General features: G+C 41.1%; 1 pseudogene; it reads right to left on the minus strand.

The window, feature by feature from the left end:
• Positions 1-1,552: 1,552 nt before the first annotated feature.
• Positions 1,553-1,856, minus strand: LOC121435795 (annotated as a pseudogene).
• Between the last annotated feature and the right edge of the window lie 15,877 nt (positions 1,857-17,733).

Genomic DNA, 17,733 nt, shown 5'->3' on the forward strand with positions numbered 1-17,733 from the left:
TTAAGACTCATGTGGTTAAGGGTTTCCACAGTCCATAGTACAAACGTGCTTCTGACACTGGAGAAAAGGTATTGAGACAGGCCTACACTGGGGTTCACAATACGCCTCTGTCACTTAAGATGATCTTCATGTCCCCAGCACTCTATAACGTCATCTTTAATGTAAGAATTTAAAACATCATTCATCTAGTTTCTTGCATTGTCCCTTGTTCTCTTGTCTACAGATTTCACTTGTGCTTATGTGTTGATCCATTCAGTGCTTTATTATTGTATTGTCTTTAAAGAGTCAAGTATATCAATTACAAAGGATAAATGAAATAGCCCTTTGTACTCTTATCTGGTTATTTCTTTGGGTAAACTTGCCCTCCACCTAGAACTGGTCTCAGCATCCTTTAACACTGCCTGTCATATTTACCAGTGACTAACAGTATGGATAGACTTGGTTAAATCATGTATGTGCATTCTTCCTTTGGTTATCCAGCTTGTTTTAATATCTTTCAGTTACTTTATTTGTTTTATTTTTAAGTGAGCATGCACAGTAATGAGCTTCATTATGACATTTTAAAGTACTTTGTTGTTGGTCTTCCTCCCCCTCTCTCCTTCTTATCTTGTTTGGCCTTTTGCTGGCTCTCATCCTCTTCCAAGTAATCCCATTTTTCTTCCATAGCATATGTATTTTATTAACCTCCTTTCCTCCCTCCCACTTTTTAAGACCTCTTTGTTTAACCTTTCTTGTAATCCTTTAGTTTGATGTCCATATCAACAACACACACACACACACACACACACACACACACACCAAAATCTAGGCATTTGTTTTTCTGAGCCTGGGTTAATTTGGTTAATCTAATTTCCATCCATTTTTCTACAAATATCACAACTTCACTATTTTTATGGCTGAATAGAACTCTGTTGTGTATATGGACCACATTTTCTTTATTTATTTAAGGCTAATTCTTTCCCCAGCTCTTGTGAATAGTATAGCAATGAACATGGATACCAGTATGTGACATGCTATTTCTTATATTTCTAGCTCCCCTTATATTCCTTTCTGTGTCATTTGTTGTCTTCTTTTGATTGTGGGGTACACTGGTATCTGTTGTTCTGGTCAAATGTTTTTTTTTTTTCTCACCCAATCTTCTGGTATTGGTGATTTACTGCTTTAGTCTAATTTGAGTTCTTTGGTTTTTATTTTTTGTAGCACAAATTCTAATTGGTCTTAATAATAAAAACCCAGAGTCAGATATAGAGATTAATGCTCAAAAATCAGAGAAACAGATAGGTTTCTTCACATGGCATGAGTATTTGATTAGATTCTAGACCTAGTAACTTGGGTGTTGAATGTCTAGATTCTATTTTCTTCTTTTCCAGAGTAGTGTGTGTGTGTGTGTGTGTGTGTGTGTGTGTGTGTGTGTATGAAATACTGACGTCATTGGGTTGTTAGCATTTCCTCTTAACATTGCCCCAAAGTCATTTTGGATGTATCTTCTGCGGCTTTCCAGTGTAGTAATTTTTTTAATGTATATTAACCCATATATTTAGTTGGCTGTGCATTATTGAGTAGGCTTGGGTCTCAAATGGTAGCACTTCTGCTGGTCTTCCAGCTCCTTGAGTCTTCTGATGACAGACTTCACTCTGACAGCAGAGTAGTGTTGTAGGTCCCCGCCAGCCACTGTTTTCATGTAGGAACCACAGTGCCAGATGCCGATGGCTCTTCATCTTGGTCTTGCCACAGAAGGAGCATGTGTGCTTGGAGTGCTGGCTGATTTCAGTTTTCTTCACCATTTTCCACAGGGAGGCACCATAGTAGGTCCCATATTTCCTGATGATACTGACCTTCTTGGTGTGTTTAGTCATGTCGCCAGAACCTAACACCAAGTGTGGAGAGGAGTTTTTTGGTTTTTCAAGACAGGGTTTCTCTGTAGCTTTGAAACCTGTCCTGGAACTAGCTCTGTAGACCACTGGTCTCAAACTCGCTGAGGTCCGCCTGGCTCTGCCTCCGGAGTGCTGGGATTAAAGGCGTGCACCACTGAAGTGCGTCTTTCCAGGCTCCTTCCAAATGCTTATGTTCAACACTGAGTTTCTCTGCCCTGTTAGTCTGAACATAAAGGCTTCCCAAAGCTGTGTCAAGAGTTAGAAGTCCTTGAGCTCCCAAGAGTTTCATGTTTTCCAATGTCTGTCCTTCCCAGCCCTTCGGAGTCTCACTCTCTGTGGTTTTATTCATCAGACAAGCACTGCAAGATCCTGTGTGCAGCTCTCTGGACTGTGGTACCCCTCTTCACTGGGGTTGTCTCCACCACACACTGCTCTGCAAGCTCCAGCAGCCCCAGGCTCTCTGAATGACAGCTCTATCTCTGATGCTGTACCTGTGATGCCCCTACAAGTATCCAGCAAATGCCCCCAGGCAATAGGCTGGGTTTAGAGAGCCCTACATTCTTATTGTAATTACTTTTCTTGACCTATTCCTGTGTGGGCAACCTGTCCATCTTTACCGTTACTTGAAGTAATAGGAGCGGCGGGGCTGCGTTCCCAGCACCCCGGCCGCCTGCTCGGCTAGCTTATGCCCCGAAATAATTACACAGACACTGTATTCTTTTAAGCACTGCTTGGCCCTTTAGCTCTAGCACTTACAGGCTAATTCTCACATCCAGATCAACCCATCTCTAATAATCTGTGAGAACCGGTCTTACCAGGAAGATTCTAGCCTAGTCCATCCTGGGTCGGAGCTTCATGCCGGGAGTGGGGCATGGCGTCTCTGCTGAGGCGTCTGCTCCGGAGAGCAGAGCTGTGGAGTCTGACCTCACTTCCTCTTCCTCCCAGCATTTTGTTCTGTTAACTCCACCCACAGGGCCAAGCAGTTTCTTTATTGGCCAATGACCTTCCTCCATCAGTTACTGTCTGTTATCTTAAGTCTGATTTTCTTATGAGTTTCTTATGGCAACAGTGACAGTTGGTCTGAACCATGCCATTGTGGTTAGAATTCGAAGTAAATATTGATGTTGTCTGGTAGAAGGAACAACTGAACTTTCGTGAGCAAAAGAATGACAGGATGTATATTGTATTTGAGAAATGATATCAATGGTGATAAGGTGGTGACACAAAGACAGTTGGGTTATATGGTAGAAGGAGGATTGAGGAAAGCCATCTAGGAAGTGGAAAGACAGGTATAACATGGATGGAGTTTAACCTGGGCTAATGAGGATGACAAAGAACAAGGGGTTACCGAGAACATACATCTCCAGGGTTGCTGTTCAGCAGGTATTGGTCTGGGAAGACATGCCTGTTAAAATGTTTTGGGATTAGTGTTGGAGATGCGGTTCCTTGGTGGAGGCTTTGCCAAGCACATGCAAGGCCCTGGGTTTGACCTCAGTACTGTAAAATAAAAAGAAATTCAAAGAAGAGAGAGAGTACTAACAATCAAGATGGCTTTCACTGAATGCTCAGCAGCTTCTTTATGCCATTTGGAAGAAAAATCCAAAAGTAGTTCTGTGGGGGAATCTGGGAGATGGATCAATTGGTTAGGTGTTAACTGATCAGGGCCCAAGTTCAACCCAGAAGCCACGTAAAGAAAGTAGTTGTGGGAACATAGCTTCTGAGGAGACAGAGAAAGAACGGTCCTTGGAACTCACTAGATGTAATAACAAGGGCGACGGGGCTGCGTCCCCAGCACCCCGGCTGCCTGGCTAGCTTATGCCCGAAATAACAACACACAAACTGTATTCATTTAATCACTGGTTGGCCCATTTCTATCTAGCCTCTTCTAGGCTAATTCTCACATATTAATTTAGCCCATTTCTAATCATCTGTGTTGCGCCCCTAGGTGCGCTTACCGGGAAGATTCTAGCCTATGTCCATTCTGGGTCGTGCGTCTGCCTGGGAGCTGGGAGCATAGCGTCTCTCTGAGGCATCTGCTCCCGAGAGGAGAGCTGTTGAGTCTGAGTCCACTTCCTCTTCCTCCCAGCGTTCTGTTCTGTTTACTCCTCCCACCTATCTTCTAACCAATGAGGGCCAAGCAGTTTCTTTTTATTTAACCAATGACCTTCCTCCATCAACTAGACAACCAGCCTAGATGAATCTGTCCATTTCAGGTTTTAGAGAGAGTCCATGTCTCCGAAACTAAGACGGATGAGGAAAAAAACCTGGGAATTACCTTTGGCTGACCATTCCCATACACACACACACACACACACACACACACACACACACACACATGACTCTCACTAAAAATATAAGTTGCTATCTCTACTTATAAATGCAGGGACTGGAGCTAAAAGAGATTAAGAAACCAATCTATGCCAAATCAGCAGAACTGATAGACGGTCTTCCACCTCAGACCTGGTTGCCTGCAGTCCTTGAGCCTTTCTTTCAGGTGCTTCCTCTGTTGAGTAAGGCGGGTATAACTCAGAAACCCTGTTTCTATCAATGAAGGGACAGCAGTGACATTAGGAATTGGAGCTTTAAATATTCCATACTTGTGAAATTAGGACTAGAAGTTATCAAAAGCCATAAATCCCTGGGTACCTCTTCCCACATGGAAGTTGGAAGTGACTCTTTGCTGTGTTTCTGAAAGTCTAGTTGATGATAAATATTGTGGCTAAACTCCCGCTACTAGACACTGCTTCGTGGATGACGGTATGTTCATAAGTGATGTGTTTAAGATCTGTTCACTCAAGCTCCCAACTAATTGTTTGACCAGCTCGATGACCTCTGCTTCACTGGGGGCTCTTGGTAGATGAAAGCTGTCTTCTGTTTTGCTTTAAAACACTTTAGAATGCCTTTGGGGAATAAGACAGAAAATACAGTCATGCTTTGCTATTTTGCCAAACTCAGCAACAACATTTTGATGTGTTTATATGCCTCTTACAAGAACATTTACTGTCAGAAAAAATGGATAGGCTGGGGACGAAAGTGGTCAATGGGCATTCTGTGCAGCAACTGGGTCTTATCAGGCATCAGCCAGTCTGTGACAGACTTTGCTACTTGAACAACACACGATCAAGAGTGCCTGGGGACATTCTGGATAGAGATTGTTGTCCCTGTATCTTCAGTGACTCTCTTGCTATCTCTTTTTTATTATGAACATTCATTTCTTCTGTGTTACTTGTATTTATGGATCAGATTAAATATTTTTGTGCTAATGATTAGCCATTTATAGGTACTTCTGATTAGAATGTATTAGCAAATGAGAAAGTCATGAGAAAATTTACTTTACATCTGAAAATCCATGTCGAAATTCCATATACCTGATCAAGCCCAATCACTAGCAAATATGCTCTGGTTGACTGTGGACCAGAGAAGGTGGGAAAACACACAGGTGGCAGCTTTACAGAATCCACAAAACAGGTCAAACAGGGAGACCTTCAGACTTACGGCAACCATGGGAAAGATTAGGAGGTCTCCTGGTCTGGTCTCTCTTTTATTTGTGATTGGCTAACAATGCAGAGCTGAATCAACAGATAGTCCCTGACCCACTGGGCTCTTCCCCTTCCTGAAGACACTCAGCCAGAGTCGGTATCTGTGGTGGATGGCAGTGGAACGGCCAGCCTCTCTGCATTCAGCCCACTTAGCTGAGCCACAGATGGTCTCTGTATTCACCAGTATCCAACCCTTTGACAAATGTTACTGAGTTCCTTGGCTCCATAAAAATCATGTGTCATTAAGTTCCCTGGGTTAAGTGCATGCTACTCAGGAAAGCATTTCCCTTGTCTATTTGCTTGATGAGATGTTTACAGACCTCCAACAACTGAACCTCAGTTGTGGCTTCCCCTCTCTCTCCCGCTGTTGCCTCCACTTCACTCTTTGAGATGCTCACTCATAGCTGAGCTGTATGCTCTTCTGTCTTTGAGAATTGCTTAACATTTCCTTGGCTCCCGTGGAACTCAGATATTCCCAACCCAATAGTGCAGAATGCTGGGAGCAGAAGGAGGAGGTGGTATAGTTTCACACAGCTTTATTATTTCCTGCCCTTGGTCTTAATCCCAAAGGCTGAAGATTATTTCCAAATGTGCCCTGCAGCCAGTCCCGTCATTACATGGATATTAGGTCGTACAACTCAGCATTGTGGCTTAGGCATCTTTGTGCCTCTTGAGGCTATGTGTGGGTTAAGTTTTGACATTCAAAAAAAAGAGAGAAGAGCAGTCTTGTATGACTGATTGAAAACATGTACAGTGTGGCAGGCCATGCATATGGAGTTCAGCCCAGGGCTTCAGCAACATGAACTGAAAATGTCAGCATCCACTGCCAGCAAGAGAAATCATTTGAAAACAAGACACTGTCACCCAGTTCCTATCCAGCCTTGGTTAGAAGCCATGTGTAATCACACTAATTAGTCTGAAGGCACGATGTTTCCATGTAAACATTCTGCCATGGAAAATGGGTTTTGACAAACAGTAACTTTTGCTTAAACTCTCCTAGAAACCCTGCAGTGGCAGGGAAGGTCAAAAGATACCTGGGAAATGGACTATCTGTCTCTAGTTTTCTCCAAGAAGATTCTAGTTGTTATCTGAGCAGAGTGCAGATGGAGGCATTTCCAAGGTGATGACACCATTTCTCCCTGTCATTTTTTTTTTAGATTAAAAGACAATATATGTCCATCAGGCCCTTGAAAAAAAGTGACAAGGTTAATAAGATTATACGTAAATGCTTAAAAGATACATGTTAGTTTAAATGATATTGCTCAAAATGGATTATGTGTGCCATATTGATGTAGAGCTCTGTGTTCCCAGAGTGTGTCACTATTCCTGTTGTCATGTGACCATCTTGTTTGTTGCATACCAAACTCATATACATGCTTACCTACCCATGCAATCCAAGCACATTGATAGCTGTATATGCACACATACGTGCACATACATTGATATATACACGAGTATGCAAATATGTGCATGTACACATGCACACTTATCTTCTCAGCCATCAACTCTGAGGAACTTTCATTGGCTGTCATGGTGCATGCTCAGTGGATGGTTTGCACCCATTCACTGTTCACACCTATCATTTACTGTTCACACCTCTCATTCACTGTCCACACCTCCCATTCACTGTTCACATCTCTCATCCACTGTCAACACTTATCATTCACTGTTCACACCTTTCATTCACTGTTCACATATCCCATTCACTGTTCACACCTCCCGTTCACTGTTCACACCTCTCATTAACTGTTCACACCTCTCATTAACTGTTCACACCTCTCATTCACTGTCCACACCTCTCATTCACCGTTCACACCTCTCATTCACTGTTCACACCTCTCATTCACTGTTCACACATCTTATTTACTGTCCATACCTTTCATTCACTGTTCACACCTCTCATGTCTCATCTCCTTGTGTGGTCTATGCCTCACTTGTTTCCCTGTATCAACAATGGTATGAAGTCAAGATCCAAATCTCATGGTCCTACCAACCCATTGCTTACTTCTTTCTCACTTTTTATTTTGTGTGTATGAATGTTGTGCCTGCAGGTATGACTGTGCACCACATATATATCTGGTGCACTCACAGCTCACACTCCAGTGGAAGATAGGTGGGTGAAATACATGATGAAGGCCATGTCAGCTGCTTAGATCCTTCCTCAGTACACACGGAAACTTGGAAGATACTGGGTCCTCAAGCAAATGTTGTTGAATAAACATGTGGACCTAGGTGCTTTGCCAGAAGTGGCTATAAAATACTTTACACAGATTCATTCATTCCCTCTGGCTTTTTTGCATATTTGCAACGTGACTGGCATGCACTCCCACATGTGATAGGGGTTGTACAGTAACCAAACCTGATGATTTTTACTTAATTTTTGATCTTTTGCCTTATTGACCTGATTAGTAACATATACGCCCACTCAAGAAGGAAGCAGGAAATTGAGAAGATAGAAAGGAGCCAAGGAAGAAAGGAAAGAGGGACGGGAGGGAGATATACAGGAAAGAAGGACAGGAAGAGAGAGCCAAGGAGGAGCTGGGAGAAGAGAAAAGAGAAATGTCGGGTGAGTTCTTTCTTAAAAATCTATCAGACCTGGAAGGGAAGCCATGTGTGGAAGTGACCCAGGGAAGCTGAGGAGTCCACTGAATAACCTCCAGAGACTTCTTTCAGCACTAATGATCCATGAAGGAGATTTACAGACCCATACGCATTGACCCCAACCAAGCCTTGGCTGGCTACTTCCCTTCGACTTTGGCCAAGGTTCTCACTTCCTTCACAATGGCCTCTCCCTCCCAACCTGCCCTGCTTGCCTGCCCTGCCTGCATGCCTAGGCTGCTGGTAGTCATCGCTGGCCTAGGGCCCAGAGGGTGTATTCAGTACCCCACATACAGCGAGGCACCAGCTGGGCCATGTTCTCAACATGTTCAGCCAAGTTTTCTTTCTGGAGAGATCACCCTGTGAAATTTGACTTTCCTCTGTTTGCTGACTGGACCAGTTGAACAGTGGTCACCCTGAGATCACAGGAAGCACATGTTTGCTATAAAGTCTCTTTGGGACCCACATGGCCCTCGGATGAGCAACAAGCTCAGTTTCTTATTTTATTTTTTCTTTTCCATGGGAATAGGAGTGTGTTTCTGCCAAATGACTTTTTTAAAAAATGCCTTTCTTTTGGCTGCTCCTGAGAAGGGTGCTCAAGGGTCTGGTGATTTTATTTTCAACTATGTATCAAGGAGAACCTTAATCCTTTAATAGGGAACAACAAAGAGAAAAGGAAAAAGGAAAAAAAAAGGAAAATAGTCTTCTTGCACTTGGTTGATGGGTCTTATTTCGCGAACAAGTCCTTTCCTTTCTGACAATGTTAAATTCATGAGCTTCTTGGTGCAGACAGGAGACATTAAGAAGAGGGCATGGCAATGAGTTTTTTGACTCATCCTAGCCACACCTCTTACTTAGAAAAAATAAGTTATTTTGTGAGGATATTTAGTGGATCACAACATTTATTGGCAGCCAGATGGTTTTTTGATTCCCCTGTGAATAGAACTGAAAACAAAAACAGGAAGAAAGCTAGGGGTGGGTATCTATGTCCATTCTGGAGAGAAATGAAATCTGACATCCTTCAAGGTCCCAAAGCAGAGTCTCGGAGGTGGGGAATGTGAGTGTCTGATGTAGGAAATTCCCAAATATTGTTTATAAGTGTTTGTTTACATTGTAAGGAAGACATGCTATAGAGATTTGCATTGGTATGGATCTTGGTTTATTGATACAAATTTAAGGTCAGTTTTGTTATATGTATATTTCTGCTCTTGATTGATAGTGTGTTTGTGCAGCTCATTTAAAAATGCAATGTATAATTAAGAAATACAGTTAATAGATAATCGTCTACAACAGTCAAGCTTGTAGTCATGTTAGTTAGGTTTTCTAGATGTACAGAGATATATTTCAGATGGATAATTATTCTTCAAACCTTTCAAAGACTACAGAATATGACATTTAAAATGTTTTACAAACTTAGGACTTTTGATGACAGTGAGACACATCTGCTCCTGGCAGCACCAATTACTTCAAGAGGAAGATGGGCATCAGAGGCTTCTTATAGAGTTTGTTAGACATTTGGGCAAGAAACTGCTCCTGCCTGGACTGCTTTATTTTATGCTGTATGAACTGGACATGCAGAACCCACAGAGAAATGACTGCTGAATTTGCCTAAAGGTGAGACCATCCTTCAGAGTTCCTGCTTCATGAAGGAAAGAATCTGTCAGACAATTGTGCAGGATATAGAAAAAAGTGACTGACAAACTGCCAATATAGGTGGAACTGTCCATAAAATTTCCTGCTTCATAGGAAAGTTTGCCAAAAACTATGGGCCTGTATACTGAAGATGGTTGCTCCAATGTTATAGAAGAACTTTGGGTGACTGTCTAGGCAGCAAGATATCTCTGTCAATTCTAGAGTTTTTGAAGTTGCTTACAATGCACTCCCTGTTAACTTGGGTAATATTATATTCTTCTATAGTTTTTGATGGAGTTAAAAAAATAGTTATAGTAACAGTTTTCCTTAGTTATAGTAAAAGATAAAGTAGATATAAATATTATAACTGTAATTCTTGCTTAATAGCTGTTTTGTTATATGTAATTTGTACTATGTTAAAGTTAAAACCCTACCCTACCTTTTTATTGAAACAAAAAAGGGGAGTTGATATGGGAAGTCACTCTGTGTATGTGTTGCTTTTGTTGGTTAATGAATAAAGAAGCTCCTTTGGCCAGTGATAGGACAGAATAGAGTTAGGCAGAAAAACTAAACTGAATGCTGGGAGAAAGTAGGTGGAGTCAGTGAAAAGCCATGTAGCCACTGCCAAAGAAGTGGGAATATTACCAGTAAACCACAAGCCTCATGGTAAAATATAAAATAATAAAAATGGGTTAATTTAAAATGTAAGAGCTAGTTAGATATATGCTTAAGCTATTAGCCAAACAGTGTTGTAAATAATACAGTTTCTATGTGATTATTTCAGCTATGGGCAGCTGGGACCAAACAAGCGGGCTCAGACTACAAGTGTCCCCTGTCACCCCATCTCTGCAGATGCTGATGCAGAAGGCTAGGTCAAAGATGCTTTCAGGACCAGCACCTAAACTGATGGGAGTTTGGTTTTGCTTTTTAAAAATGATCTAAATGAGCTAGGTGGTGGCGGCACACACCTTTAATCCCAGCACTCAGGAGGCAGGGGCAGGCATCTCTGTGAGTTCAAGGCAAACCTGTTCTACCAGAGCTAGTTCCAGGACAGGCTCTAAAGCTACAGAGAAACCCTGTCTTGAAAAAAAAAGTCTAAATGTCCATCACTGAAATGCCTCCGTGGGGCATCTTGTCTCCAAATCAGAGTGAGAGGCAAGAAAAGGAAAAACAGCTTCCTTCCTAAAAACAAAGAAAAGACACCTGAAGTTTTATTCACCAGAAGAGCAAGAGGGATGCTTCCGTTTCAAAGGAACATGACTGGAAGATAGAAAGGATTATCAAAGAGTGGAAGCATGATCTGGATTAAGGTCAGAGGGAGCATGAATGCTCTAAATAAGTTGTGTGAAGTCATCAAACATCAAGTCCATTATCACCTGGCATTTGTGTTCAGTTTTACAATGCAGTGCTTCTCTCTGAGAGGCTCCTGGACACATGCCTAGTGAAGTCCTACTCAAGGACCTTGGACCCTTTTGCTTTATTTGTTTGTATCTTTCAGTTTATTGCCTGGATCCGTTTTATTCCTGAGAAAACTTTTTCTTCAGATGTGTTTACAGTGTATTACTAAGAGTAGAGGAGGAGAATAAGAGTGAGCGTTCACTATCATCTTCATCTTCGAGCTACCTGAGCATAGCTGATTGACTGGAGGTGGCAGCTTACATCCTGAGGTACCAAATGCAGAGCCCATCCAGTGACTGTTTTTGTCATGTTCATGGTCCTCTCATGAAGCATGCCATTGAAACTGAAATAAGTCTATTAAATCAGTTTGGTGGATTTGATTCCCACTTCTCTACTAAACTGAATTAATAGATTTGGTTTTTTGAACCATAAGCTGAAAGTTACAAGTTAATCATTTTACTTTTTTTTTTAATCTTTGAAACACTGATTTAAGCTATTTAAAGGTTTTCAAGGTGTCAATTAGGTTGATTGATTACATATTCGCATATGACAATAATCTACTCATGAAGAACTTCACTGAATTTTTTTCATTTTTAACAAGCAATTGTTAAAGATAATTGTCTTTAAGAAGTCTCAATTCATAGAAGTTAAAACAGGACTTTAAAAACTAGATCAAAATTGAAAGATTGGGGCCAAAAAGTTGAAGTGGATGAGGTTTTCATTTATTTTCATACTGACAAGTTATTCCATCATGTTGAAGGGTTCTGACAAAAAGCAAGAATCTTTTGGATAGAAGATAAACCAACTTTATTGCTTACAGCAACAGTAGAAGCCAACTATTAGAACTTTCTCATGCTGATTCATTGAGGCTTAGCAGTGGGAGGCAAAGACAGCCAATTGAGGCTCTCCTGGGTATTGCTCAGTATGGTTGTTGCCTGCCATGAAGGAAGCACTGGCTTTGGTCTCCAGCTCCCTCATGTGAAAATGTTTGTGTTACAAGCGAGAAGCTAAATTCAAGGCGTGGGGAGAGTACAACTATGGTAGTGTTTGCTGTGTAATCACAGAGAAATAAATTTAGATCCTCTGCATTGGTGTGAAAATCCAGGCACAGTGACACACCTGTGTAATTTCAGTTCTGGAGAGGCAGAGATCAGCAGATCCATGAAGCTCACTGGTAGCCAGCCTAGCTGAGTGCATGAGCTTTAGGTTCTGTGAAAGACCCTTGTCCCAGAAAATAGGGTGGCAGATGATAAAGACACCCAACGTAGACCTTTGGCTTCTGTGAGCATCTGCCTGTATATGCATATATGCATACACACACACACAGAGACAGAGACAGAGAGACACAGAGAGATACACACACACAGACAGACAGAGACAGAGACAGAGAGACACACAGAGAGATACACACACACACAGAGGGCATCTTCATCTTCCAGATTTGTTCTATATACATCTTTCATTCAGATATCCTTGAAAAGAGGATCCTGAGCACAGTGCCTCTGCTTTCAAGACATCACACACATGAAAGATCCATGGAGAACTGTCTCCTAGCAACTGGTTGGTCAATAAAAGTGGGAGGTTCATCAATATAGATATCAAGATGAGAAGACCCAGTCAAATTTAGATTTATTATCTCAAGGCTACACACAAGCTATTACTTTCACCTGACTTATAGAAAAAGAAAAACAAACTAAACAAGAACTGGAGTAATTTTAAAAAATCACTGTTTTTTGTTTCATTATTTGTTTTTTTGTTTAATTGTAATAAAAAGTATTGAAACATTTTATTTACAAAGTTCCCTCAACAATATGGATCGATCAGAAAGACATCAAATGTCCCTAACAAAGAAATTGTTGCAAACCAAATTTTAATCAGCTCCTTTATTGAAAAAGCTGATGAATCATTGTCATTTAAAATCTGATTTTAGATGAATGCAAAATTCATTTGTACTATAAATTCTGCATAAGCCAAAAGTGAATAGTTTTTCACTCACGCTGAGACCCATGAAAACAGGTCCTGGTAAGTTCACCCTCTAGAAGAAAAAAAAAAAAAGATTGCCCTTAAACAATGGTTCTTTGTAAAGTTTGTTTTCATTGAATTTATCATAATAAAAAGGCCACTTGGTTCAGGACAGAGATGCATACTAAATGAAGCACCCTGAAACAAAATAAAGCATGCATTACCCTCTGTCTGGTACTGAGTCCTACAGTTTATCAAATTGGCCCAGTAATAAACTCTACATTTGTGATAAATAGCAATAGAATTGGGTCTTTTCTGTAAGTAGAGCCATGTTGAGGATAGGATAACAGCATGAACACAGTGTAAGGAGAGAGGAATGTGTTCAGAAGTGGCATGAGAGGAGGACTTTCTAACTGCGTATGTGCTTCAGATACAAGCGTGCCCAGGAGCAGGGTATCACATTTTTTAAAGTAAGATAATCTGGGAATGGGTGCTCAAATTATAAACTCTGTACACCGGGTAGGATTGGAGCCTCCACAAGGAAACAAACATCTGTCACACAATACTGTTATTTATTATTGATATGACAAAAATAGAGGATGAAAAGTATTCTAGCTCTGGAAGCATGGCCCATGCCTATGTGACCGTGGGTTTGCAACGCACTGCCTATTCCTGTGTTTACTTTATTCAGTCTGGAGTGGTAGATTAGATGGCTCCATGCCCATGGGACATGAGTGGATGGCACCCCACAAGTTACAATAGATGCTAAATGAAGTCCCCCAAAGTCTGTTGTAGTCTCAGGAGGCTGGGAAAATAGAGCCTTTTAGTAAAACCGGGCAGAGGGCTCAGTGATTAAACTACTTCTTGCAAGCATGAGGACCTGAGCTCACTGCCTGTCACAAAGCCAGGCATAGAGACTTGTTCTTGTAATCTCAGCACTTGGGAGGCAGAGACAGAAGAATCCCTTGGCCAGGCCTTGGCCAGGAAAGTTGTAGGCCACTAAGAGAAAAGAGAAATGTCTCAAAAAACTAGGTGACTTGTCCTGATGCCTTTACTCTAAACACTTGAGAAGCAGAGGCAGAAAGATGTTTGTGAGTTCCAAGATAGGCAGGGCTACATAGTGAGACCTGCATTAAACCACCAACCAACCGACAGACCAACCAACCAACCAACCCACCAACCAACCAACCAACCAACCAACCAACCAACCAACCAATCAACCAAACAAACAAACAACAAACTAGTAAAAGCCAAGGTGTCTAGCATTCCTGAGGAACAAATGGCCACTTGAAGCCATATGTGTATGCATATATGTGCATATATACCTGTGCACATGCAGAGTTGTGTGTGCACACTTGCACAAACACAACTGTGTTGCAGGTAGAAAGTGAGGGAAGTGAAGGACTCAACTTCCTCCCTTTGTAAAATCATGAGCTTATTAGCTTTATGAATCACAGTGAAGGCAGAGAGCTGTTTGCATCATACCTCCACTGATGGTCTTCTGAAAGGCGGCCACCATGTTTTTCCCTCCCTCCCTCCCTCCCTCCCTCCCTCCCTCCCTCCCTCCCTCCCTCCCTCTTTCCATCCCTCCCTCTCTCCTTCCCTTCCTTCCTTCCTTCCTTCCTTTTCTTTCTCTTTCTTTCTTTCTTTCTTTCTTTCTTTCTTTTTTTTGAGACGGGGTTTCTCTGTGTAACAATCCTTGCTATCCTGGAACTTGCTTTTGTAGACCAGGCTGGCCTTGAACTTGCAGAGATCCACTTACCTCTGCCTCCAGAGTACTGCAATTAAAGGTGTGCACCACCACTGCCAGTCATGGCCATCCTTTTTATGCGTTCATCTTAATTTGCTCACCCTTAGTTCCTAAAGTTATCCTGGGTGTAAATGAGAACCTATGTTTGTAGTTATTCAGGGCAATGGATATTTTTAAGTGACCAGTAACTTCTATTATTTAATAACAAGAAAGAATCTGTTCAGAATTTAAATAGAAGGAAGAAATTATAAAGTTGAGTGGGAAGAACAATAAGAAGGAAATGGAGTGGACATGGATCTAATCCTCAACACTACCCACTGCTCTCCCACCCTCTTAATTGGTTGGGTCTGTTCCTGACGTCTACTGGAGATAAATAATTAATCAAATTGTGGTGACTCTTGTGTAGTGACAGAGGGGAGATGGGGTTAGTTTAACATGGTTTGAGTCTTCCGTGAAGCCAGAGAGATGATGGCACCTGGCATAGTGAATTGACCTTCTGTGGCTGTCCAACAAAAGTAGAGCTAGTAAGGCTGGTCTGGGAGACTTAGCTGAGCTGATATAAGAGCTATAGTTATTAGCTACAGAATATCAGCAAATTATTGGAAGCCAAATACTGTTCAATAAATTACATCAATTTCCTATAAGATAAATATTTGTGTACCATATCTATGTCTCACTCATAGATATGATGTTTATAATAGGTTGGGTTTTTACATGTATCAAACATATATTCTTTTGAAAATCTTAAGGCCCCGAAGAAAGAAATGTTGTAGCCCCAGATTCTTGCACTGGGAATGGAGACGAAGCACAGCAGTGCAGTGGGGCTTGAGGGCTTGTCAAGCCTTCCAAAATGGCCTTTCCAGACTTGGCCAAAGCCAAGTGTTTTCTTTCTAGTTAATTTTTCAATCCTGATGTATTTTCAGGGAAATTTGATCCATATGTCTGTTTTGCTCCAAATCATCAAACACTGTTTTCTAAGAGACTTCTCTGCACCAAGGTTGTCTAAATAGGCCCATGGAGACCTCTCCAGAGGAAAAAGGACTTGATACACAGAACTCCCAGTGCCAAATCGAAAGGAGTAACATTTGTTTATCAACTTGGTGAACTATTAGGTGGCATCAGCTGTTGACTAAAGAGAGAGAGAAACAACATTTGCTGTTGATTATGTAAATAATGGATGTAGGCCAAAGTTGATTTTTACTTTCTAGAAAGTTATAGAAAGGAATTAAATTCCTTTAAAAATATTTTTATATGCTTTTTTATTTTGATATGCTTTTGTGTTCTGCCTGCACATATCTCTGTGCATGTATGTCAGTGAGCTGCATGTGCAGTGTCTGTGAAGGCCAGAAAAGGGAGCCAAATCCCCTGGGACAGGGTGTGAGCCTCCATCTTGCCCTGGGACTTGAACTGGGTCTTAAGGAAGACCAGACAGTGCTCCGAACTGCTGGACCATCTTTCCAGTCCCTGGCCTTCATTCTTGGTAGCTGATAAAAGAGCAACACATTTTGTTTTTGTTTGTTTTGTTTTGTTTCCCTACTTTTGCTTTTGTTTCTCCATTTAATCATATGAGTTAGAGAAGGAATACATAGCTCTAAGGCACTTAGAATAATAGAGACTAAGTGAAATCAAGACTTTCCTTATGTCAAATAAGGGTCCTGTGGCAGAAGAAGACCTGGAACTCAATCCTAGTAGCTCTGTGTTTAGGATTCTTTGGACAGTGTATCTCATTTCTCTCCATGTCTTACAAAACATGAGAAAAAATGAGCCTACAGTCCATAATCCCTGTGAACCTAGACAACAAAGAGGACCCTAAGAGAGACATACATAGATCTACCTAGGAAGGAGAAAAAGACAAGATCTCCTGAGTAAATTGAGAGCATGGGGTCAAGGAGAGGGTAGAAAGGAAGAGGGGAGGGAGGGGAGTGAAGAAAAATGTATAGCTCAATAAGAATAATAAAAAACTAAGAAGAATAAAAACACGCGACAGTATCCTATAGGAATAGCTGACCCAGTGCATTAAATTTGCTATGAATCCAATTAAGGTTATCGTTGGTGGCAGGGTTTCACAAGATATGAGCATATTTTGCAAGTTCTTTGATCTGCGTGTGCAGGTCAGACATAACCCCATGTTTCCACACATAGTTATTTATACAGACTTGGGGTTTGGTCTGATCTGATTAGGTCCAACTACTTCCAGTTGGGCCATTTGCACATTTGCTACAAATATTTGTTATAAAGATTATTTATAATGATTTATATTATTAGAATGACTGTCTTAGCTCATGCCTATTTTTCTACTATTGCAGAAGTGGACAAAGGAGAATTACTGCAGGTTTCAGGGTAACTCAGAAGTATATAGTGAGTTCCAGGCAAGTCTGGGCTAGAGTATGGGAGAGAACCTCTCTCAAAAATACCAAAAATAAGTATTATGTTCATAATAGCATTTGTTGAGTTCAAAGCATAATGAAAAATTGTTGTTTTTATAACTTGCTGCCAAAGATTAGTGGAAATATAGTATAGATAGCTCTGGTTCTTTTACTATAGTTACTATTTCTGGTCTAATGTTATATATTAGATTTCCTAAAATTATATTTTTTGTGAGGTAAAAGGCATGTAAAAGTTTGTGTATGTAAAGATACAGCTATACATCTAAAATTGTCTATACTAAAATGATAAAATGTTGAGTTCTGAGAACAGAAATGGATGGTCTTAGGAAGCTTGTCCCAGTTCTCTCCCTTTCATAGTCACCTTACTAATGAATTCAGCAGGTATTACTCTGGGGATTACATAGGACGACTTGAGCCAGTGGGCATGACAGGGAAGGTGCAGCGTCATTAGAACAGACTGAGGCGTTGAAAGTAAATATGCACAGGTGTGGACGGAGATGTTGAGAACAGAATGGAAACAAAACGGTTACAATAAAGCCATTATGAGAAAAACTTACAATGAAGCCATCTTGAGAAAAACTGTTACAATGAAG

This window comes from Microtus oregoni, unplaced genomic scaffold (genome assembly GCF_018167655.1).
Source record: "Microtus oregoni isolate MIOR12 unplaced genomic scaffold, Mior012 000047F_ref0000412, whole genome shotgun sequence".
NCBI classification, from domain to species: domain Eukaryota; kingdom Metazoa; phylum Chordata; class Mammalia; order Rodentia; family Cricetidae; genus Microtus; species Microtus oregoni.